This window comes from Melanerpes formicivorus, unplaced genomic scaffold, assembly GCF_026170545.1.
Source record: "Melanerpes formicivorus ecotype bairdi unplaced genomic scaffold, bMelFor1.0.p_v2 SCAF_24, whole genome shotgun sequence".
NCBI lineage: Eukaryota > Metazoa > Chordata > Aves > Piciformes > Picidae > Melanerpes > Melanerpes formicivorus.
Window position 1 is genome coordinate 6,586,415 of NW_027142376.1, and position 25,416 is coordinate 6,611,830.

Consider the following 25,416-nt stretch of genomic DNA (forward strand, 5'->3'; position numbering starts at 1 on the left):
CAGAGGTGAGACTGACTGGCCTGTAGTTCCCTGGTTCCTCCTTCTTGCCCTTTTTGAAGATGGGGGCAATGTTTCCCCTTTTCCAGTCCGTGGGGACTGCCCCAGACTGCCAGGACTTTTGAAATATAATAGAGAGGGGTTTAGCAACCTCATCTGCCAGTTCTCTCAGTACCCGTGGGTGTATCCCGTTGGGTCCCATGGACTTGAACACTTTCAGGTTCTTCAGATGATCACGAACCTGATCTGCACTTACAATGGGCAGTTCTTCCTCCCCGTCCCTGGCTTTGACTTCCATAACATCTGGAGTGTGGCTAGAGGCCCTTGCAGTGAAGACTGAGGTAAAGAAGTTATTAAGTACCTCAGCCTTTTCCTCATCACATGTGACCATGTCACCATTTTCCTTTCTGAGGGGGCCCACACCTTCCCTAGTCTTCTTCTTCCCATTAATATACCTGTAAAAGTTCTTAGTATTCCCTTTAATCTCCCTGGCTAGATTCAACTCAAACTCTGCTTTGGCTTTCCTGACCAGGACTCTTGCTGCTCGGGCAGCTTCCTTGTATTCCCCCTGTTCTACCTGTCCTTCCCTCCACTTCCTGTAGAGTTTCCTTTTAAGTAATAGTGTGTCCAGTAGCTCCTTGCCCATCCAGGCAGGCCTCCTAGCATTCTTACCTGCTTTTCTCTTTGTTGGTACACAGAGCTCCTGGACACAGAGGAGGTGGTCCTTGAATACTGACCAGCTGTCCTGGGTCCCTCTTCCCTCCAGGGCTTTGTCCCATGACACTTTGGCTAGCAGATCCCTGAAGCGATCAAAATCTGCATGCCTAAAGTCTAGGGTCATGAGCTTGGAATACTTCCTCCTGATTGCCCTGAGGATGTTAAATTCAACTGCTTCATGGTCACTGCAGCCAAGGCCGTCTATGAGCCTCACATTGCTTACCAGCCCTTCCCTGTTGGTGAGAACAAGGTCCAGCATAGCACCATTTCTTGTTGGTTCCTCCACCATTTGGAGGAGGAAGTTGTCTTCTATGCAGTCCAGGAACATCCTGGATTGCTGGTGCCTTGCTGTGTTGTCCCTCCAGCAGATGTCCGGGTGGTTGAAATCACCCATGAGGACCAGTGCTTGTGACCTGGAAGCTGCTTCTATTTGCCTATGGAGGGCCTCATCTGCTTGGATCTGCTGGTCAGGTGGCCTGTAGGAGACCCCCACAGTAATATCTTCTTCCCCTGTCCTGCCTTTAATTTTGACCCATACACTCTCAACTAGCTTATCATCCCTCCCCAGTTGGAGCTCCACTGATTCCAACTGGCTATTGACATAGAGGGCAACACCTCCTCCTCTCCTTCCCTGCCTATCCTTCCTAAAGAGTTTATACCCATCTATGCCTACATCCCAGTCATGGGATTCATCCCACCAAGTTTCAGTAACAGCCACTATGTCGTGGCATCCCAGCAGCACAGTGGCACTTAACTCATCCTGTTTGTTGCCCAAGCTGCGCGCATTCGCATAGAAGCACTTCAGCTGGGCTGGCCCTGTCCTCCTCTTGTGCCAAATCCCCTCGGTTTCCACAGAATGTCCTGGTGGATCATTCGTGGCTTGCCTCAGGGTAGCAAGTTGAGAGCCCTTACCAGCTCTCCTTCTCTCTACTGCTGGTGAGCTGCCCCTCTGTTTGTCACCAGCCAGCAGGAGACTATTAACCCCTTCCCCCTTCAAATCTAGTTTAAAGCCCTATCAATGAGCCCTGCCAATTCCTGCCCCAGGATTCTTATCCCACTCTGGGACAAGTGTGTCCCATGAGTTGTTTTCAGCTCAGGTGCCTTGAAAACCAATCCATGATTGTGGAACCCAAAGCCCTGTCGATGGCACCAGCCCCTGAGCCATGAATTGATCTGTCGGCCCTTCCTCAGTGTGTCCTCATCCATTGCTGACGTTAGAGGGATGGCAGAGAACACGACTTGAGCCCCTGATCCCTTTAGCATTTGCCCTAAGGTTCTGAAGTCTTTCTTAATAGATTGTGAGCCTCTCATTGTTACATCGTCACTGCCCACCTGAAAGACCAGCAGTGGGTAGTAGTCCGAAGGACTCACGAGGTTGGGAATTCTATCTACAACATCTTTTACTTGGGCACCAGGGAGGCAGCTGACCGCTCTATGAAATGGGTCTGGCCTGCATATTGGGCCCTCTGTTCCCCTCAGTAGGGAGTCTCCTATGACGATGACCCTGCGAGGTTTCTTTTCTGGGTAAGTTTTGATGGCTGGCCTGAGGCAACCTGTCATTGGTGCAGCTTCTGACCTTCTTGGGTCCTCGACCTTACCAATGACCTGTTCCTCCTGCAGAGCCTCATACCTGTTCTGTAACTGCACTGGAGGGAGCGTGCTGCTCACAGGAGCAGACTTCCTTTGTTTGCGTTTCTTCCGTCGGGCAGAGACCTGTTCCCATTGGCCCTGCTCATGGGGGTTACTACAGGGAGGTTGAGAGGCTTGCTGCTGGGAAGGTATCAAACTTCCTGTTCCCCTAAGTGTTACCCCCTGTTCTGGCTTAGAAGAGATTACCCCCTGTTCTGGTTTAGAAGAGATTACATTATGGGAATCGTCAATTTTCTGCTCACCATCTCTTCTATCTCTTAGCCTTTCTACCTCTTCTTTTAGTTTGACCACCATGCTCAACAGATCACTGACCTGCTCACACCTGAAACAGGAGCTGCTCCCTCCAGCCTCCATGTCGAGTGCCAGGTTCCAGCACTCACTGCAGCCACCTGCCTGAACATCTGCATGCTTGTGTGTGGTCTCTGTTTGGGTGCCCACTGTCCTTCTGCTAGCCTTTGCTCTAGTGGTGACCATCTTGCAGTAACCACCCTCTCTCCACACGGCTTTTTTTTTTTTTTTTTTTTTTTTTTTTTTTCCCTGTCAGTGAGCAGCCGAGCTGCACTGCTCAAGCTGCCTCCTCTCTCATCTCTCTGAGGTCTTTTCCAATCTTATTGATTCTATGATTCTAGAGCACAAGTCTTGTGAGGAATGACTGAGAGAACTGAGGTTGCTTATCCTGGTGAAAAGGAGGCTCAGGGTAGACCTTATTCTCTCTGCATCCATCTGAAAGGAGGTTGTAGCAATGTGGGGGTTGCTCTCTTCTCCCACCAAGCAACAGGATAAGAGGAAGGAGGCCTCAAGTTGTGCTGGGGGCAGTTTAGGTTGGCCATTTGGAAAAGTTTCTTCCCTGAAAGGGTTGTCAGGCCCTGGAACAGGCTGCCCAGGGAGATGGTGGTCACCAGGCCTAGAGGTATTTAAAAGAGGTGTAGATGAGGTGCTGAGGGACATGGATTAGCAGTGGACTTGATGATCTTAAACATCTCTTCCAACCAAAATAGTTCTATGATAATCCTGAGTTGCTAATATGCTGTTTGAAGGCTTCCAGGGAGGCTTGATGGAAAGAGTTTATCAAAAGTCTCATTTCAGTAAGCTTCTATGGAATGTGGTTGGTTTTTAACTTTCCTCTGTAGATATGAAACTGTCTAAGCTAACTATTCATATGTTCTTAAGTACATGAATGATGGTGCTCGAATTTGTAGCTGAAGTGAAAAATCTTGCTTGTCTGTTTTTCCTTTAGCCCATGTATTGTGTAGCCCAGCAGAAGTGTGAGGGATGTGTGGGATGTCTCAGGTCAGTGGTTCAGGCTTTTGCCTGTCCAGGCTGGCAACTTGCTGTGTATTTGTGGATGCCCCTGCTTACTGCAGAGGGGCTTGGAAGTCATTCTGCCCCTGTACTCTGCATTGGTTAGGCCACACCTTGAGTACTGTGTCCAGTTCTGGGCCCCTCAGTTTAAGAAGGACATCGAAACACTTGAATGTGTCCAGAGAAGGGCAACAAGGCTGTGGAGAGGCCTTGAGCACAGCCCTGTGAGGAGAGGCTGAGGGAGCTGGGGTTGTTTAGCCTGGAGAAGAGGAGGCTCAGGGGAGACCTCATTGCTCTCTACAACTACCTGAAGGGAGGTTGTAGCCAGGAAGGGGTTGGTCTCTTCTCTCAGGCAACCAGCACCAGAACAAGAGGACACAGTCTCAAGCTGTGCCAGGGGAAGTTTAGGCTGGAGGTGAGGAGAAAGTTCTTCCCTGAGAGTCATTGGCCATTGGAATGTGTTGCCCAGGGAGGTGGTGGAGTCACCATCCCTGGAGGTGTTCAAGAGGAGATTGGACGTGGCACTTGGTGCCATGGCTTAGTCATGAGGTCTGTGGTGACAGGTTGGACTTGATGGTCTTTGAGGTCTCTTCCAACCTTGGTGATACTGTGAGATACTGTGAGATACTGTGAGACTTGTGTTCTCCAAGTGGAAAGTGCTGGAAGAGCTTCAGTGAAGGGCTGAAAAGCTTAGGAAAGGCAGTGGGAAATACGTATTTGGCTAGCAGTAGGGGGCTTGAGAAGAGATGATTTGCTAAAAATTTCAGGTGAGAGGCAGCTAAGAGGAGTTTTAGCATAGCTGGAAACCACTGAAAGTTGCCACACAGGTGTCAGAAAACTTGTGTCCTATTGTCCCCAGGCCAATGTGGAGCTACATCCTTTTTTCCTCTCGTTCCCAAGTATGATGGCTGAAAAACTCTTTGAGCAGTAAATTGTGTAAACCATGCCTAAGTCACAAAGGCTTTTTTTCCCCTGTCCTGCAGCATGGGGAGGCTGACAGGTGATGAGACATTTCGTTCAGTGTTTCCTTTGTTTCTAGGACACCCTTTGTCAAGGTGTTGAGGTGCCAATGCACCAGTTTTTAGGACGGCCTGAAAACTGTGCTGTGCTCATTCACCTCGCTGCAAGGATGACTACCAGCAGCGTTCTCTGGCCTCGATTCCTCTCTTCATGCTCTTTCTGAGGCATGGGGGGAAGTCTTTCAGATCAGTCTTTCAGAAGCTAGGTCCCAGCTTCAAGAGGTCTTTAAGTACCAGGTGGAGAGTTTAGGCTGGTTGAAGCTTTAAATCATGAGCTGAGCCAGTTCAGCTGACTTCTCTACCAGCCTTGAGAAGCCAGGTGAGTGGTGCTGAGCTTTAATGTTCATTGTTTCCTGCTGCAGTCAGCAGACCTCACACTGATGAATAGCAGAGGTGATCCTTCCCCATCCCCGTCTCCTTTCTTCCCCCTCGCCCCCTTTATATTGTGACTGAGAGAGTTGGGGTTGTTCAGTCTGGAGAAGAGAAGGCTCTGAGGAGACCTAATTGTGGCCTTCCAGGATCTGAAGGGGGCTCCAAGAAAGCTGGGGAGGGACTTTTGAGGGTGTCAGGGAGTGATAGGACTGGGGGGGATGGAGAAAAACTAGAAATGGGTAGATTGAGATTGGATGTTAGGAAGAAGTTGTTCCCCATGAGGGTGGTGAGAGACTGGCACAGGTTGCCCAGAGAGGTGGTGGAAGCCTCATCCCTGGAGGTTTTTGCAGCCAGGCTGGATGTGGCTGTGAGCAAGCTGCTGTAGTGTGAGGTGTCCCTGGCCATGGCAGGGGGGTTGGAACTGGCTGATCCTTGAGGTCCCTTCCAACCCTGACAATTCTGTGATTGTAACTGATTGGTTAAGTACTAGGTTGGACTTGATGATCTCTGAGGTCTTTTCCAACCTGGCTGATTCTGTGAAGTCATTGTTCTCTGTTAATTTTCTTGACTGAATTTGGCATGCTGGGAATCTCAGGCTGAAGGAGTGTAGGATTTTTCACAAGGACCTTACTGCTGGGTTGTCTGTAACTGCCCAAAGTGTAAGGGAGGCCTGAAAGGAGGTAGCCTTTCACAACAGTCTTGAAAGAGGAAAAATATTATACAGATTTGTGATTTTATTCAAAGTTTACCTAACAGCATCATGGATAAGGGCCAGCAGGCAGGTTGTATTATTTGATTTCAGATGCTAACAACTGACATGTTGACAACTGAATATCAACCCATAGAGAATCTGTCACTGCCAGGCTGCAGCCAGAACTAACTGACCACAGCTAAGGTCAGAACAAGGCTTTCCTACAGCTGCTTAGAGAATGGAATGGAATGGAATAGAATGGGATAGTGGTGGAGTCACCATCCCTTGAGGTGTTCAAGAGGGCACTGGATGTGGCACTTGAAGCCATGGTTTAGTTAGTCATGAGGTATTGGGTGACAGGTTGGACTTGATGATTCCTGAGGTATTTTCCAACCTTATTGATTCTATGATTCTATGAGAATAGAATAGAGTAGAGTAGAATAGAATAGAATAGACCATGTTGGAAGAGACCTTCAAGATCACCGTGTCCAACCTATCAACCAACACCACCTAAACAACTAAACCATGCAACCAAGTACCCCATCAAGTCTCCTCCTGAACACCTCCAATTATGGTGACTCCACCACCCCCCTGGGCAGCCCATTCCAATGGGCAATCACTCTCTCTGTGTAAGCTCCAGCCTAAACCTCCCCTGGTGCAGCTTGAGACTGTGTCCTCTTGTTCTGGTGGTCTGCGAGAAGAGACCAACCTCTGCCTGTCCACAACCTCCCTTCAGGGAGTTGTAGAGAGCAAGAAGGTCTCCCCTGAGCCTCCTCTTCTCCAGGCTAAGCAGACCCAGCTCCCTCAGCCTTTCCTCATAGGACTGGTGTTCCAAGAATAATGAACTCTTCCCTCAAGGACTGGCATAGGAGGAAGGTAACAAACTACACAGACTCCCTGGCACATGGTTTCCTCTATCCTTTGTGAGGTGAGAAGGAATTTTGAATTAATGCTTTTCTGTGCTATTTATAAGTATGTGGTGATGATTACTGCCTGAGTCATCCTTGCAGTAGCAAGCTTCTGTGAGCTCTGGATATCTATTCTTAACAGATTGCTTGTAGCCTTTAACAAAGCCTGGTCCTCTTCTTTTGCCTGCAGAAAACAGTAGCATTCATCCATATATCCAGACAGACAGGTTAGATTCTGGGTAGCTCTTTAGTTTTGCTGAGGAGCAGGAAAATCTGGGAGATGTGATAGGGTCACTTTCTGTCATTTAGTGAGGATTACCAGAAGCTATTGAGTCACAATCAGAATGCTTCTAGAACATTGCTGAAGTGCCACAGCCATCCATCACCTCTTCCAGGTTGACCTGATAACAGGGCATGGGGCACTGGGTTCATTGATTGGTGAGAAGCTCACCATGAGCTGGCAGTGCCCTCATGCTGCACAGGAGGCAAATCCTGTGCTGGGCTGCATCAGGAGGAGTGTGGGCAGCAGGGAAAGAGAGGGGATTCTGCCCCTTGACTCTTGTGAGACCTCACCTCAGATACTGCCTCCAGTTCTGGTGGCCCCAGCATAAGAAGGACACAGAGCTGTTGGAGTGAGTGCAGAGGAGGCCACAAAAGTGATCCAAGGGCTGAAGCAGCTCTGCCATGAGGACAGGCTGAAGGAGCTGGGGTGTTCTGCCTGGAGAAGAGAAAACTCTGGGGAAATCTCAGAGCTGCCTTCCAATACCTGGAGGTATCCTACAGGGAGGATGCAGAGGAACTTTTCATGAGGATGTCTAGAGACAGGACAAGGGGGAATGGTTTGGAGCTGAGGCAGAGCAGGGTTAGACTGGAGCTGAGAAAGAAGTTCTTCAGTAGGAAGGTGGTGTGGCTCTGGAACAGGCTGCCCAGGGAGGCTGTGGCTGCCTACTCCCTGGGGGTGTTTAAGGCCAGGTTGGATGATCGGCCAAGTCTAGTTGGGAGGTGTCCCTGCCCATGGTGGGGAAGTTGGAGTAGGCAACCAGCACCAGAACAAGAGGACACAGTCTCAAGCTGTACCAGGGGAGGTTTAGGCTGGATGTTAGGAAGAAGTTCTTCATAAAATGAGTAATTGGCCATTGGAATGTGCTGCCCCGGGAAGTGGTGGAGTCACCATCCCTGGAAGTGTTTAGGAAGAGCCTGGCTGAGGCACTTGGTGCCATGGTTTAGTTGATTAGATGGTGTTGGGTGATAGGTTGGACTGGATGATCTCAAAGGTCTCTTCCAACTTGTTCGGTTCTATTCTGTTCTGGTTCTGTTCTGGTCTGTTCTGTTCTGTTGTGTCCTACCTCTCAGGTTCCTTCCAACCTGATCCATTCTGTGGATCATTCTCATATGGTGGTGGGACAGTGCTTACAGCTATGTGTAAAGCTGCTGGTGCTGGGAAGTACCCATGCCAGCTAAGTAAAGAGGCCATTAAAAACAAGATTTAAAGAGAGCTCAAACAGCAATAGCAAATGAAAGCAATGGGAAATGCAGTGCTGCACATAAACCCACCCATCCTGCCAGTCAGGTATTTAGTGATTATAAAACTTCATGACTAGAATATTCCTGTGATGTAGCACAATTACTTGGTCTTTGCAAGACGTGTCCCTATTAAGTTGAATTTATGCTAATTCTGTCCCAGTTAAACAGCAGACAATGTTATTGGCTGCACTGCTAAATGGCTTTCCTTGGAGACACCCCATTAAATAAGCAATGCACTCAAAGTGGGATATAATGAATTACACTTTTACTTCAGCTTAATATGTTTTACATCTGTAAGCAGGGTTGGAATTTTGTGCACTGGGGATGACAAAAGACCCCTTGGGTCATGTCCAGTCCTCAGTGAGCATGACACATGTTGTGTGGTTTGTCCAGCTCATTTTTCAATAGCCTAGGCTGCTTCTTCCATTTCTGTGGGAAAATGGCTCCACATCCTGACATTATTTAGCTCCTAGTTTTCATTTGTGGTCTCCCAGTTATTCTCATTCAAAGCTGGGGAGGTGTCTGGAGCACAGCCCTGTGAGGAGAGGCTGAGGGAGCTGGGGTTGCTTAGCCTGGAGAAGAGGAGGCTCAGGGGAGACCTTCTTGCTCTCTCCAACTCCCTGAAGGGAGGTTGTAGCCAGGTGGGGGTTGGTCTCTTCTCCCAGGCAAGCAGGACCAGAACAAGAGGACACAGTCTCAACCTGTCCCAGGGGAGGTTTAGGCTGGTTATTAGGAAGAAATTCTTCCCAGCAAGAGAGATTGGCCGTTGGAATGTGCTGCCCAGGGAGGTGGTGGAGTCACCATCACTGGAGGTGTTTATGAGCAGCCTGGCTGAGGCACTTGGTGCCATGGTTTAGTTGATTAGATGGTGTTGGGTGATAGGTTGGACTGGATGATCTCAAAGGTCTTTTCCAACCTGGTTGATTCTATTCTGTTTTCTTAATCACAGGCTGCTCTTGTGCTGAAAGCATTTGGACAGCAATCCATTCAAATCAACTTGAACTGTCTGGATAGTGTCACTAAACCAGAGTGGCTGGGTGAACTTGACTGCAAAATCTGCCCTTATGTTCACTACAGTCTTGAGTGACATGTTTCAAGTTACACTTCCCAGCTCTATATGCCAGCTGGATCCAGGAGGAGCATTGTCACAGAACCAGAATTATTGAGGCTGGAATAGACCTCTGAGATCATCAAGTCCAGCCTGTGACCTAACACCACACTAACCTCTACTCTCAGTTCAGGTACAGTCGGTGTTCAATGGGAGGAGAAAAAAGGAAGCAGAAGGTCTTTTATCATGTGAAGGCTGCCCTCCAGCATGATGTATTAAGTCTGTGTTCAGTGACAGGTGAGGTAGATCAGCATCTAGTGTGACCTGGATGTGAGAAGTGCTTCACTTCCCAGCAGGCTGATGTGCTCTGGGAATGCCATGATAGAATAGACCAGACCAGACCAGGTTGGAAAAGACCTCAGAGATCATCAAGTCCAACCTATCATCCAACACCTCCTGACTAACTAAACCATGGATCCAAGTGCCACATCCAATCCCTTTTTAAACACCTCCAGGGATGGTGACTCCACCACCTCCCTGGGCAGCACATCCCAATGGCCAATTACTCTTTCTGTGATGAATTGTGATGGTGATGCTTTTAGGAACAAAGGTGTTTAGCTCCTCCAAAGTTCTGTTGTTCTGGTTTTGAAGCTGGTAGCTTACAAATGGCCTAGATAACCTTTGGAAGCTCCTTCCAGCCCAAATCATTCTATGAAATGTGTTTGTATGTTTTGAGTGCAGGCCATGCAGTCATGGGGAACTACACAAAGCCACTTATGTCTGTCTTAGAGTCCAGAGAGCTGCAGGGAACCACTTTTTGAATTGGCAGCTAAGGAGAGTTTGCTAATCTGCTTGATATCTCACACCAAGTGCCACATCCAATCCCCTCTTGAACACCTCCAGGGATGGTGACTCCACCACCTCCCTGGGCAGCACATTCCAATGGTGAATGACTCTCTCAGGGAAGAACTTTCTCCTCACCTCCAGCCTAAACTTCCCCTGGCACAGCTTGAGACTGTGTCCTCTTGTTCTGGTGCTGCTTGCCTGGGAGAAGAGACCAGCCCCTTCCTGGCTACAACCTCCCTTCAGGTAGTTGTAGAGAGCAATGAGGTCTCCCCTGAGCCTCCTCTTCTCCAGGCTAAACAACCCCAGCTCCCTCAGCCTCTCCTCACAGGGCTGTGCTCAAGGCCTCTCCTCAGCCTCGTTGCCCTTCTCTGGACACATTCAAGTGTCTCAGTGTCCTTCATAAACTGAGGGGCCCAGAACTGGACACAGTACTCAAGGTGTGGCCTAACCAGTGCAGAGTACAGGGGCCAGAAGATTTGGGCAGCAAGCAGCACTAGACTGGGTATCAGGCTTTGAATAAAAGATTTGTTGTCTGTGAAGGAAGGTAAAAGTTTCCAAGCCACTTGTACCCTAGGTGCTAGGAACGAGGCAGAGCTTTCACCTGCAGAACCAGCACAAGCTTTTCATTCATGCTGTCTGCAGAGGAGTCAAACAACTGTTTCCAGCCATCCTAGAACTGGGAGAACAACAGACAGCCATCGTGTGCCATCCGTGCCAATTGTTAAGTTCAATCCACAAAACCTTTTCAGGAGCAGCAAAAGTGCTGCTTGATTCTTTTCTGGAGTGTGGCAGCAGGGATCTGCCCTCAGGAGACTGAAACTAATGCAAGTTTAGCAAGCAGGAATTCTTCCAAAGAGAAGTAATTGGGCAAGGTAGCTTTGCAGCTCATCCTCCCTCCACACTGGGCTTTAATCCTTCACAGCCACGTTGAGAAGGTGACCGCTGGAACGGCAACAACAGTGGCTCAGCAGCTCTCCAATGGCATCCTGGCCTGCATCAGGAATAGTGTGGCCAGCAGGAGCAGGGAAGTCATCCTGCCCTGTGCCACACCTTGAGTCCTGTGTACAGTTCTGGGCTCCTCAATTTAAGAAGGACACTGAAACACTTGAACATGTACAGGGAAGGGCAAGGAGGCTGGGGAGGGGTCTGGAGCACAGCCCTGTGAGGAGAGACTGAGGGAGCTGGGGTTGTTTAGCCTGGAGAAGAGGAGGCTCAGGGGAGACCTTCTTGCTGTCTACAACTACCTGAAGTGAGGTTGTAGCCAGGTGGGGGTTAGTCTCTTCCCCCAGGCACCCAGTACCTGCATCTGCTTTAGGGACTGGACAGATGGGCAGAGTCCAACAGGATGGCATCCAACAAATCCAAGTGCCGGGTGCAGCACTTTGGCCACAACAACCCCATGCAGAGCTACAGGCTGGGGTCAGAGTGGCTGGAGAGCTGCCAAACAGAGAGGGACCTGGGGGTGCTGATTGACTGCTGCCTAAACATGAGCCAGCAGTGTGCCCAGGTGGCCAAGAAGTCTACAACTACCTGAAGGGAAGTTGTAGCCAGGTGGGGGTTGGTCTCTTCTCTCAGGCACCCAGCACCAGAACAAGAGGACACAGTGTCAGACTGCACCAGGGGAGGTTTAGGCTGGAGGTGAGGAGAAAGTTCTTCACTGAGAGAGTTATTCACCATTGGGATGTGCTGCCCAGGGAGGTGGTGGAGTCGCCATCCCTGGAGGTGTTCAAGAGGGGATTGGATGTGGCACTTGGTGCCATGGTTTAGTAATCATGAGGTGTTGGGTGATAGGTTGGACTTGATGATCTCTCTGGTGTTTTCCAACCTTATTGATTCTCTTCTCCTCACCTGTTTGCTTGAGTCTATCCATTTTTGATAGCTGCTATTCTGTGCTTTCCGTATTTTCATTAGCTGAGACCTATTCTCTTTAATATTTGTAGTGAGTTTATGGTCAGAACTAGCAGGACTCCACAGAATTCAGTCTTCAGAGCACTGGGCTCTAATTGTTTTATGGCAAACAGCAACTTCCATAATATCCCATTTTTCCATAAAGGTATAATCAGGAGTCAGAACCAAAGGCTGTGCCTTGGAGGCAGTGCAGTCCAAATGGTATGGAGCTGCTGTAGACCCTTGTGACTCCTTTATCCTCATCAGATGCACACTCCTCTTTGTTTGCCTTATCTGAGCTACAAGTCTTTGCAGCATGGAAGCATCTTGCTTGCTTTCATGGTGGTCAGCACATGTGGCAACACAGAACCCAACATCCAAGAAAGCTGCTGAGGGACTTTTTGGGCTGTTGAGTAGTGGCAGGACTAGGGGGAATGGATCCAAGCTAGAGGAAGGGAGATTGAGATTGGATGTTAGGAAGAAGTTGTTCCCCATGAGGGTGGTGAGAGACTGGCACAGGTTGCCCAGGGAGGTGGTGGAAGCCTCATCCCTGGAGGTTTTTGCAGCCAGGCTGGATGTGGCTGTGAGCAAGCTGCTGTAGTGTGAGGTGTCCCTGCCCATGACAGTGGGGTTGAAACTGGCTGATCCTTGAGGTCCCTTCCAACCCTAACAATTCTGTGATGGCAGGGAGGATCCTTTTGTTCTCATGTGTTTAGTCTAGATGGCAGAAACAGGGTTATGGAGTGATGGGGTTGGAAAAGAAGTTGTGCATCCATCTTCCTGGGATGCTTGTGGAACAGACTTTGAGCTGTTAGAGAGACAAAAATGCAGCTAGCTCTCAGTTTTGAACTTCTTATTACAATCCTCCAGCAAGAAGCTCACCTGAAGAAAAGGTAGCTGGCCACTTCTGTGGCAAAGACTGGGGAGAAGAATGTCATAGGGCAGGCTTAGAACAAGCATGAGAAGCATGTGTGAGCCTGCTTTACTCTATCCCAGCACCTTGCATCCCTGCAGAGGCATCCAAGTGTTGGCAAAGAAGGATTTGCATGGGAAGGAAGGCTGCCTAAGGCAGCAGCTGTATCTTGAAGGTGTTCCCATAGTAATGCCACACTCTCAGCGTGACTGCACTCCCACCTATAGCTAAGACCTAAAAGCATCTGAATTGGATCCTCTCTGTTCTATGTGTCTAGGTCTGCACTGATTCCTTTCTGGTGATCATTTCTGTGATTGGCACTGTAGGCAAAGATACTTATCTGGATGTCTTTGCTACAATCAGAATAAAAATGACTGAGTTTCAGTAGCCAGCAACACACCGAAACATTAATTGGCTTCATAAAAACCCCCAAACAAACCCTGCACAATCATCACTTTTAAGGTGATTTCAAGTTATTTATACTATTGCACATGTTTTAAGGAAAGTGGTGCCTGAGACCTTATCACTTCCTACAAGTAGCAAGGGCAGGAGTGGGTATCTTTTCCCAAGAAGTATGATAGGATGAGAGGAAATGGCCTCAAGTTGCTCCAGAGGAGGTTTAGGTTGGGTTTGTCAAGCCCTGGAACAGGCTGCCCAGGGAGGTGGTGGAGTCACCATCCCTGGAGGTACTTGAAAGATCATAGAATCAACCAGGTTGGAAGAGACCTCCAAGCTCATCCAGTCCAACCTAGCACCCAGCCCTATCCAATCAACCAGACCATGGCACCAAGTGCCTCATCCAGGCTCTTTTTAAACACCTCCAGTGATGGTGACTCCACCACCTCCCTGGGCAGCACATTCCAATGGCCAATCTCTCTTGCTGGGAAGAACTGAGGATGTGTAGATGTGGTGATGAGGGACATGGCTTAGTGGTGAAGTTGGCAGTGCGAGGTTAATGGTTGGATTCTATGGCCTTAAAGGCCTTTTCCAACTAAAATGATTCTGTGTTATCATCCACCAAGCCTGTTACAGATATCTAGCCATGTTTTTGTGCTCCCTTCCTCCTAGAAGGTGAACTCTGTTCTTTTTGCAGGCAGTTATGGCCAGGGAGGAGGGAGTTCCTCATGTACAACTCAGGATGTGGAGCCAGCCATAGGACACAAGAGCTGTTTTCTTCACCTTATCTGTGATGAGTTCCTGTGTGTGCAGGCATGAGAGATGCATCCTAGGGAAAGAATTCAGGTTAGGAGCTTTAGACCTCTTCCCCAAGTCCATTAGAGAGAACACTTTCTCTGTTTTACCTGCTCTGTTTTGTAGTAATTTCCCCAATTTTCATCCATTTGTGCCAATTTGCTTCACTTGAATACAGCTGCTGAAGGTCTGTTCTAGGTCATTAAGGGTTATGTCTGAAGTCAAAGACATGGAGATATAAACACTGGTAAATCAGTCACCCTGAGAGCTGGATTCTCTACCTCTCAGTGTCTAAAACTCTTATCCAGACACTGGTCTGAGATGGTTTAGAGATGCATAACCTGCTGAGATCAGTGCACTGCAGTATGTAGTGGCCTTTGCTGGGCAGTGGTTTAGACTGCTTGATTCCAACAGAATTGGAAACAGAGATCTACCTTTGGGGTACCAAACCCTTTTGAAAGATACCCTTCAAATGAGAAATGTGCCAAAAAAAAAGGGACCTGGGGGTGCTGGTGGAGGAGAAGCTCAGCAGGAGCCAGCAGTGAACACTTGCAGCCCAGAAAGCCAAGCAGAGCCTGGGCTGCAGCAAGAGAAGCAGAGCCAGCAGGGCCAGGGAGCTGATGCTCCCCCTCTACTCTGCTCTGGTGAGACCCCACCTGGAGCACTGTGTCCAGTTCTGGAGCCTCTATTCCAGGAAGGATCTGGAGGTGCTGGAAGGTGTCCAGAGAAGGGCCACAAGGATGAGCAGAGGGCTGGAGCTGCTCTCCTGTGAGGACAGTCTGAGGGAGTTGGGGTTGTTCAGTCTGGAGAAGAGAAGGCTCCAAGGAGACCTAATTGTGGCCTTCCAGGATCTGAAGGGGGCTAAAAAGAGGTGGGGAGAGACTTTTGAGGGTGTCAGGGAGTGATAGGACTGGGGGGGATGGAGCCAAACTAGAAATGGGTAGATTCAGATTGGATGTCAGGAAGAAGTTGTTCCCCATGAGGGTGGTGAGAGCCTGGCACAGGTTGCCCAGGGAGGTGGTGGAAGCCTCATCCCTGGAGGTTTTTTGCAGCCAGGCTGGCTGTGGCTGTGAGCAAGCTGCTGTAGTGTGAGGTGTCCCTGCCCATGGCAGAAGGGGTTGGAACTGGCTGATCCTTGAGGTCCCTTCCAACCCTGACAATTCTGTGATTCTATGAAAAAGCTCTTCTGAATCTACCCATTTCTACTTTTGCTCCATTGCCCCCAGTCCTATCACTCCCCGACAACCTCAAAAGTCCCTTCCCAGCTTTCTTGTAGCCCTCTTCAGATACTGGAAGGCCACAAGATGGTCTCCTCAGAGCCTTCTCATCTCCAGGCTGAGCAGCCCATGGTTGCTCATAGTGCATCCAAACCTTTACAAAGCAGACCACGTGTAACTTCGAGCTCACCCAGATATGAGCTGGCCAAAACTGGATAGGAATAAATGAATGCCATTAATTGTACTCCATGGAGCTGGCTTATTTACCCCCAAATGAGAGTTTTGCCAGATGTATTGCAGCAGCAGAAGTTAGCAATTAGGGCAGTCCTGCTCTGAAATACACTTTAAGATGGCACTCAGGCACTATCTGGCTGTGCTATGTTTACTAATGTGATTTTCCTTTACCTTTTAATCCTGCTTCTATGCTTATGAGTGGTAGAAGATTGCACCACTCTGTTTTATATCCAATATGAATAACTGCTGGTGATCATCAGATTTTTGGGAGCATCTGGCTCAGTAGCAAGTCTGCTCCCTCCAGGAGCTATTTCAGAGCATGAAAGGAAGGGAGTCAACCCGAGATAAGTGCCCCTGCCAGTGCCTACTCTTCTATTTGCTAATACTACCTTTATGGTGATCAATACACAGATTTCTGAGCTCTCTGTCACATGTACAAAGCCATATTCCCAGATTAGCTCCTACTTGAATGGAATGGATGAGGAGAAAGTTCTTCCCAGCAAGAGAGATTGGCCATTGGAATGTGCTGCCCAAGGGAGGTGGTGGAGTCACTGTCCTTGGATGTGTTCAAAAAAGGCTTGGATGTGGCACTTGGAGCCATGGTATAATTGTCAGGAGGTGTTAGTTATTAGGTAATAGGTTGGACTTGATGACCTCTGAGGTCTTTCCCAACCTTATTGATTCTGTGATTCTAAAAAGACAATGCTGAATTATTTCCCCATTGCAGGTACTTCTGGTGGCTGCAGTACAGTAAGTATATCCCCTGAACACCTGAGGTGGTAAATACCCTCATCACTGGGCAAAAAGCCACGTGTGCTGCTGGTTATAGCAAGTGTAACAGAGCATTTCATGGTGGTGGGTTTGTGTTTCCTGTTTTACCAAACTGCTGGGAACTACCAAAAATAATCCAACACGATATGCCTGAAATAGCAGAATTTATTCCACTGCTCTGACACATTTGAGGTTGCACAGAAAGAACTGATCCATGCATTCCTTTCCTTCCTGAGGAACTCTACAGCTTTCTCACAGTAAAAAAAAAACAAACCCAAAGCTGTGAAATGCTTTTTGAATTGCAGTGCTCTGGACATGACTGCAAAAATTCCTCTTTTCCATTTAGAATCATAGAAGGGCTTAGGTTGGAAGGGACCTTAGAGATCATCGAGGTTTGGCCCCATGCAGTGCTACAGGCTGGGGATAGAGTGGCTGGAGAGCAGCCAGGCAGAAAGGGGCCTGGGGCTGCTGGTAGATAGTAGGCTGAACATGAGCCTGCAGTGTGCCCAGGTGGCCAAGAAGGCCAATGGCATCCTGGCCTGCATCAGGAACAGTGTGGCCAGCAGGAGCAGGGAAGTCATTCTGCCCTGTGCTCAGCACTGGTTAGGCCACACCTTGAGTCCTGTGTCCAGTTCTGGGCCCCTCAGTTTAGGAAAGATGTTGAGTTGCTGGAAGGTGTCCAGAGAAGGGCAACAAAGCTGGGGAGGGGTCTGGAGCACAGCCCTGTGAGGAGAGGCTGAGGGAGCTGGGATTGTTTAGCCTGGAGAAGAGGAGGCTCAGGGGAGACCTTCTTGTTCTCTACAACTCCCTGAAGGGAGGTTGTAGCCATGTGGGGGTTGGTCTCTTCTCCCAGGCAAGCAGCAGCAGAACAAGAGGGCACAGTCTCAAGCTGTGCCAGGGGTGGTTTAGGCTAGATGTTAGGAAGAAATTCTTCACAGAGAGAATGATTGCCCATTGGGATGTGCTGCCCAGGGAGGTGGTGGAGTCCCCATCCCTGGAAATCTTCAAGAAAAGCCTGGCTGAGGCACTTGGTGCCATGGTCTGGTTGATTGGATAGGGCTGGGTGCTAGGTTGGACTGGATGATCTTGGAAGTCTCTTCCCAGCTGGTTGATTCTATCATCTACTCCAACCTCCCCACCTTGGGCAGGGACAGTTTAAATGGTAGTTATATGAAAGATAGTTGCACTTTAGTGCTATTTTAAAATAAATATATAAATAAGTAGGAGCCAAGTGAGAGAGAAGCAGAGCAGCTTGGCAGATGGATGGCGTAAAAGCCCACAGGATGGATACTGTATTGACAGAAATAAGCATCTCTATTCCCATCATTGGCTGTGAAAAGCTATTTGGCAAGTTGTGAATCCTGATCAATCTCATCTTCCTCGCCCCAAAGAGGGAAAAAACCCAGCAAAAGCCTTTTCTTTCTGAGCCATGTGTGTACTGAGAACCTACCTCTCTGCCCAGGCCAGGCTCTTTCAGTTACTGGGAGGATATTGAGATGTTGATTATCACAGAATCATAGAATGGTCTGGGTTGGAAAGGACCTCCCCAAGTCATCTAGTCCAACCCTCTCTGAAGTCATAGAATCAGTTAGGGTTGGAAGGGACCACAAGGATCATCTAGTTCCAACCCCCCTGCCATGGGCAGGGACACCCCATACTAGGTCAGGCTGGCCAGAGCCTCATCCAGCCTGGGCTTAAACACCTCAGGGACAGGGCTTCAACCACCTCCCTGGACAACCCATTCCAGGGCTTCACCACTCTCATGGGGAAGAACTTCCTCCTCATGTCCAGCTAGATCTCAACTAGACCAGCTTGAATACTTCTTTCTTCTTACATTTTCTTAAAACCCAGTGAAGAGCAAAGGACTGCAGTGGGGGTTGGACTAGATGACCTTTGAGGGTCCCTTCCAGCCCAGCCCATTCTATGCCATTCTGTGATTCCATGACTATGCCTGCTTGGCTTTCCACTAGAAGTCAAGCAATATTTATAACCAGTCTCACTGTGATAGTTTTGCATACCAGCACCTTGCAGGGATAGTTTTGCAACCAGATTAGCTGTTGTCATGCTCCCCAGATGCCAAAGAGTGTGGGGGGAAGACTGATTAGCTCTTCCCTGAGTAGGTTTTCCTTGCTTAGTCTCATCTGAACTTCATACTGTAGAAAAGAAAGATCTATTTAGAAAGGAACAAGGGTGTGCTATAAAATTCTTGACTGTCCTTTGCTTCCAAGTGGGAGTTCAGTTCACAAGAGGCCAGTCCAACCCCAGCTGATGTGATATCAGCCAAAGTGCAGAAGGTATGGTGGGAGTCTAGCTACTAATGAGGTTAATTTGTTTTGTACTTTGGGACAAGGAGAAAAACACCAATCCTGCTGACCTAGCTATGGCAGTGCTTAAATGTATGTGTATTTGTGTGGCAGGGGACAGCAGTGGGAGGAAAACTGAGGAGGAAGCAAGAATAAGTAAACCAAGATTGATTTATTGGCGCTGAATTGTTCATCTGTATTCCATTCTTCACTGTGCTGCAGAGGAGGAGAGCAGCTCTGCCACCATGGTTGGGGAACAGAGCAAGAGAGGGGGAGGAAGGTGATATCTATCACAGGCTCCAAAAGTGTTTAGTTTTCCAGGGGCTCTGATTAAACAAATGTTGCTGCTGCCTGGCAGCCCTCGCAGGCGCTTCTCGCGACAGAATTAATCAGGGGATAATTTGTCTGCTGCGAGGAGCAGGCTGGCTTGGCACCACAGCCTGGGGAGAAACTTCTTCTCTTGAGTTTCCCAGGGGCAGCCCTGTTTCCCAGGCTTCCTTCTGTGCCCCAGGCAATGCCACCAGCTTTCCTCAGGATAGGGATTTGCTCTTGATGGGTCCCGATGGGGTGAGTGGCAGCCACGAGTAATGATGTGTGACCTTTGTTCAGAACAAGAGGACACAGTCTCAAGCTGTGCCAGGGGAAGTTTAGGCTGGAGGTGAGGAGAAAGTTCTTCCCAGAGAGAGGAATTGGCCATTGGGATGTACTGCCCAGGGAGGTGGTGGAGTCACCATCCCTGGAGGTGTTCAAAAAAGCCTTGGATGTGGCACCTGGAGCCATGGTTTAGTTGTCAGGAGGTGTTGGGTGAGAGGTTGGACTTGATGATCTCTGAGGTCTTTTCCAACCTGGTTGATTCTTTGATTCTTGAGTTGAATATGGAGCCCTGGTAATTATGAGGAAGAAGGTCAGAAGAAGTGAGCCACAGGACTGACCTAAGGGCTGCACTTGTGCAGAACTAAATGGTGGTGTAAAGGGTCTAGTCCCTGCCCCATTTGTGCATAGGGAAACCATTGCACTGCTGCTACACTCCCATGTGAGCGGGAGCTGAAGGATCCAATAGAGCCTTGCACTAAAGAGTAGTGTGTGGTGCCTGGGCACAGGCAAGACAGGACCTGTGTAGCCACCACACTAGCACTGTGTGTAGACAAGGTTGTCTGTGTTTCCTCTGCACAAAGTTGAGCTTTATCTCAGTTTGACTTTTAATCACCTTTAAACTGTAATTATCACCTTTAGTGACCTTCTCTGTTCACTCCTCTGCCAAGCACAAGAGCCTCAGTCAGAACACAGCACAGTGCAGATTGTCCTGGCCACTGGGGGAAAGCTTCACAGACTCATAGAAGCATTTTGGTTGGAAAAGACCTTTAAGATTATCAAGTCCAAACATGATCTGTTTCTACCAAGTCTGGTGCTAAACCATGTGTCTTAGCACCCCATCTATGTGCCTTTTAAACACTTACAGGCATGAGGATTCAGCCACCTCCCTGGGGAGCCTTTTCAGTGTTTGAGAACCTTTTCAGTGAAGAAGTTTCTTCTAATATCCATTCTAAACTTCCCCTGGTGGAACTCAAGGTCATTTGCTCTGGTCCTGCCACTTGTTACTTGGGAGAAGAGACCAACACCTTGCTAAGCCTCCTTTCAGGCGAGTTGTAGAGAGCGAGAAGGTCTCCCCCCAGCCTTCTTTTCTCCAGCTTAAACAACCCCAGTTCCTGTAGCCACTTCTCATAAAATCTGTTCTGCAGACCCTTCACCAGCCTCATTGCCCTTCTCTGGATCCACTTCAGCACCCCAAAATCGTACACTGTACTGGAGTTGTGACCTCACCAGTGCTGAGCAGAAGAGGCAATCACTCCCCTGGTGCTGCTTTATGACACTATTCCTGACCCAGCCCAGGATGCTGGTGGCCTTCTTGACCACCTGAGCACGCTGCTGGCTCATACTCAGCTGTCTGTTGATCAACACCCCCAGGTCTTTCTCTGCTGGGCAGCTTTCCAGGCACTATTCCCCAAACCTGTAGTGTTCAGCATAGATGAGGATGGAAGCTCCTCTTTCATGTGGTGTTTTTTGAACTTGCTAGCACATGGAGTCATGTGAAATGATTGCAGTGTTCTGCAAGGTATAAATAAAACTGTGTTTATTGACTTTGCTTCTCATGGTACACAGTGGCCGAATGGGTTGTGTGGAAGTGGTGCAGCTAGAGGTGAGCAAGCCGGTGAACGCCTAAGTAGGTTGAACTCAGTTTGCCCTTTTCCTTTCATCTCTTCTTTTTGGTGCATATTGATTCTACCTTCTGCTGTTTGTGTGGTGTTGGTATCAAGGATGAGTGACAGTACAGCAATAAGCGTTCTGTAGGAGCTTGCAGTGGCCCCACTCTCCAGGAGGGATGAAGGCACAGTTTAATTATGGAGGCCACTCATGGGAGGGATTATCGAGTCTTTAGCAGCGTCCTGTGAAGGGCACAAGAATCTAATTTCTGCAGTGATTTAGGGAGCTTAAAATTACATTCCTGCAACTAAGAGGCTGTTTGCCTGATTAACCTGCAGTCCAAATGTCCAGGGCTCGTGGGGAAAGAAGGATTAGTTCTAACTGATGTAAAACAGCTGCAAGAATGACTTAACATTCTTCATGGTGAAACTGTTGTCATTTTAACACCTTTTGACTCTGCATGGCTTGAGGTAAGCAGGATCAGCCTTTAGAAGGTAGGAATTTCACTTTTGCAATGCCCTTGGCCTCCTTCTTTCCAGGTCTGGAGCTGTAAGATAAGAGTGGACCTTAAAGCTCTGCCCTTCTGTTGTCTGGGAAACCTGTTACAAGCCTGAGGTTGAGTCTTTGCCTCTCGTAGGGTGGACTTAGGCTTAATGGCTGATTTTGCTTGGTTTGGAGGTTTTCCTTCTTTCTAGAGGAACTGAAAGGAAGTATTATTGTTTATTGCTTCAGTAGAGATATTGGGAATATTGCCTAGTCAGCTGTCTTCATCAAGTAAAAGAGTTGCTTGCTGCAGCATCTGTGGCATGGGGATGGGTGGATAAAGTCACAGAGGTTTATGAGTAGGGGACAAGTTGGTTCCTCTTCTGCCTCTCCCATAGCTACCATCTTGGCTTCTGTAGGGCATAGGTACAAATGTGGAGAGCAATGTACTTGCTCAGCACAGGTTTTGCTCTCAGCTCTACTTAGACACATTTGCATTGTACACAGGAATCTAAAGTAAGATGTGGTCTCAGCTGGCCAAATCTTTGTGCATCTCAGGAGTAGAAAAGCTTTCCCCTCCTCCTTGCTTTTGATAAGATGGAAACTGGAAGTGCAACATCTGCTCCTTCCAGTGACTGGATTTGGGAATGTGAGGGATATGCAGGTTTGTCACTTCTTTGAAATGGAAAGATGTCTGTCCTGTCTGCTGCTCTGTTTTCTGTCCACCAGAGCCTAAAACCTGTTTTACTCCAGCAAGGAAATGCGAAATGAAAGGAAATAATCTCCAGCATGCTCTGCTGAGCTCATTTGGTAGGAGAAGACATTTTGCAGTCCTTGGGAATGACATGTTCTCTGTATAGCAAAAAGAAGCTCCTTTTTGGACAGGGGTTCCCCAGCAGGGCATGCATGTGCACAGCAGAGGTGGCTGTGCTGCAGCCACGTGTGCTCTGTAGGAACAGCCTGCTCCCCACGTGCTGATTTTGTGCACTTGGAAAGGGGCTTCCTTAGGGTTTAAGAGGAAAAACATGCAGGTTTATGTCACACCTACTTACACTACAGTCATTCAGAATAGCAGCTTGCCTTTGCTGATAGAAAAGGAGGAGGAAAGAACAACAGGCAGGAGAGCTGTAGAAGCAGCGTTATGTGTGTGTGCCACATTTCAAGCATAGCTCTTGCCTGAGGGTAAACAAAGGATCTCTGCAAAAGCTGAGTGCCAGAAGAGGACAAGGAAGTAAAAGGGCTCAGTGAATACAGCCAGCTTCAGGCACCCAGGGATGGGAGGCCTTCCTACAAAGGCAGTGTTGCTTATGGGAGTTGGAAGGCTCAGCCAGGGCCCACTGGCAGGCATTGTCCCTCAGTACCACCACACTCTGCTGCTCTTGCTGTCTGTGAGGTATTTTTCTGCTCCTTTGAGCCAGAGCTTCCACTGCAACAGGAAACATGCAGTGACCCCTTTGCTCCAGCTGACACCCACTCACCCCTCACCCAAGCCTTCAGCATCCTGTGAACATTGGAAAGTCCTTCACTCTCCTAACTAGGTGAAGAATGTTGGGGGAATGGAGTATTTATTGGTTGCAATTAAAACAGTCTGGGAAGAGTGAGGCTGACAGAGACAAGGAAGTGCTGGAGAGAATCCAGTGGAAGGCTACAATGATGATTAAGGGACTGGAGCATCTCTCTTATGAGGAAGGACCAAGAGATCTTGGGGCTGTTTTGCCTGGAGAAGACTGAGAGGAAATCTTATTAATGCTTATCTGAATATATGCTTATATGAATATCTGAAGAGTGGGGGTCAAGAGGATGGGGCCAGACGCTTCAGTAGTGCTGTGATAGGACAAGGGGCAATGGGCACAAACTGGAACACACAAAGTTCCATCTGAACGTGAGGAAAAACTTCTTTCCTATTAGGGTGACTGAGCATTGGAGCAGGCTGCCCAGAGAGGTTGTGGAGACTCCTGTAGAGAGATTCAAAACCCACCTGGATGTGATCCTGGGCAGTCTAATCTAAGCAAACTTGCTTTAGCAGGGGAGTTGGACTAGATGATCTCCAGAGGCTCCTTCCAACACCTACCATTCTGTGATTCTGTGGCAGAGGTGCTGGAGATGCTTGCTCTAGTATCTTAAGTCCTTGAAGTTGGGTGGAGGACCTGAGAACTGCAGGAAAAGCAGCAGCTAGAGGCAGCTTGGTCAGACAGGTTGAGAGTTGCAGCAGAAGGATGTTTGATCCTAGGTTTTATCTCTGACTAAGGAGGAGTGGTTGTCAGGTGCCCCCTTAGAAATGCTGGTAGTCACAGTGCTGGGAAGAAATGCATGGAGGGCTCCTACCCACCAGCTTTGCTGCTGCCTGCTCCATTCAGCTGGAAATCATAGAATCATGGAATCAAGAAGGTTGGAAAAGATCTCAGAGATCATCAAGTCCAACCTATCACCCAACACCTCATGACAACTAAACCATGGCTCCAAGTGCCACATCCAAGCCTTTCTTGAACACCTCCAGGGATGATGACTCCACCACCTCCCTGGGCAGCACATTCCAATGGCCAATCTCTCTTGCTGGGAAGAACTTTTGCCTCACAACCAGCCTAAACCTCCCCTGGCACACCTTGAGACTGTGTCCTCTTGTTCTGATGCTGGCTGCCTGGGAGAAGAGACCAACCCCCACGTGGCTACAATCTCCCTTCAGGGAGTTGTAGAGAGCAATAAGGTCTCCCCTGAGCCTCCTCTTCTCCAGGCTAAGCACCCCCAGCTCCCTCAGCCTCTCCTCACAGGGCTGTGCTCCAGACCCCTCCCCAGCCTCATTGCCCTTCTCTGGATACATTCAAGTATCTCAATGTCCTTCTTAAATGATTCAAGGTTGTGAAGGGATGCTACAGGCTCACAGAATCATAGAATCAACCAGGTTGGAAAAGACCTCAGAGATCATCCAGTCCAACCTATCACCCAACACCTCCTGACAACTAAAGCATGATGCCCAGTGCCACATCCAGTCCTTTTCTGAACACCTCCAGGGATGGTGACTCCACCACCTCCCTGGGCAGCACATTCCAATGGCTAATACCTCTTTCTGTGAAGAAAGAGTTGGTGACCCCAACCCTTGCAGACTAGCTTCCTGCAAAGTCACCATGCCCTAACAACATTCCTTGGCCATAAGAACGTGCCTGGCTTATGTGCTCAGAGCCCGGGGTGAATCTGACCCAGTACCACCCTCCCTCAGCAGGCTTCTTAAATCAGACATGAAGAACACTGTGGGGGGGGGAGCATGTTGATTTACATCCTCTGTGTTCCCCACCATAGGCACATCACAATAGGGCTCCTGTTCCCTCTGTCTCTTTCCTTTCCCTGAGCAGAGCAAGGTTCCTCCCACCTGCCCACAGCCCTTCAGCGAGCGCGAGCACAACTCCCACGCCAGTCTCCTCGCCAGGGTTTCATCTCCTGGTGCTGCTTCCCTGCACAGACTGCTCTGCTTGCTGGGCTCAGAGGCTTGGTGGGGTTTTTTTTAAGCTATCAGTTGATATTTTTTCATCCCTTCCTGCTTAGCTGCATTTGGCTATTTATTTGTGCTCCCTTCTTGGTACCTGGCTCCCAGTTTGAGGTGACAAGCAATGCCTAAGCACAGAGGGAAGTTGAAAGCAGAAGGAGCTCCTTGGTGAGGTAAGGAGTTTGCATGATGGGTGGCCTCTGGACCCAGTCCAAGGAACCACATCCACTTTGCTGTTGGGTTGTCTTTTGGTGGTCATCTCATACTCACCTAGTCTGAACTGATGCCTGAGAGCCCCCAGGAGGCTGTTGGGAGCTGAGGCCATCCTGACTGCACAGCTTTGGTCACGTGCATATGTGTGGTGGGGAATCTCCCCCCACTCTGCAGACATCCCCTGCCCTAGGAGGTCTTTTATCCATAGACAGATGTTTCTACTCAGTTTCACCTCTTTTTCACTCCTCACCATTATTAACAATTAATGGGTTATGCATAGAAGTGTTGTCTCAGCAGCTCTCTGGTGATTGATGTATAAAACCCATTAGAAACTGATTATTTGCATGATTAGTTATTTCCCAGGCCATCCAATATCTGATATTCTACTGCTAGCTGGTTACTGGCTCTCTAAGCAGCTCAAGTCTTCCACTGAGGAAATATTCCTGATGC

General features: G+C 48.8%; 1 protein-coding gene across 5 annotated transcripts in view; it reads left to right on the forward strand.

The window, feature by feature from the left end:
- Positions 1–25,416, forward strand: part of ELMO1 (engulfment and cell motility 1) — a 405,265-nt gene that overhangs the window by 319,994 nt on the left and 59,855 nt on the right. Inside the window, exon 1 of one of the 5 annotated variants that reach the window (XM_068152733.1) lies at positions 24,902–24,926. The exons of the other annotated variants lie outside the window; for them this stretch is intronic. The gene's annotated coding sequence lies outside the window, so the exon portion shown is untranslated. Of the gene's footprint in view, positions 1–24,901; positions 24,927–25,416 lie in introns of those variants that run through there. 5 annotated transcript variants of the gene reach the window in all.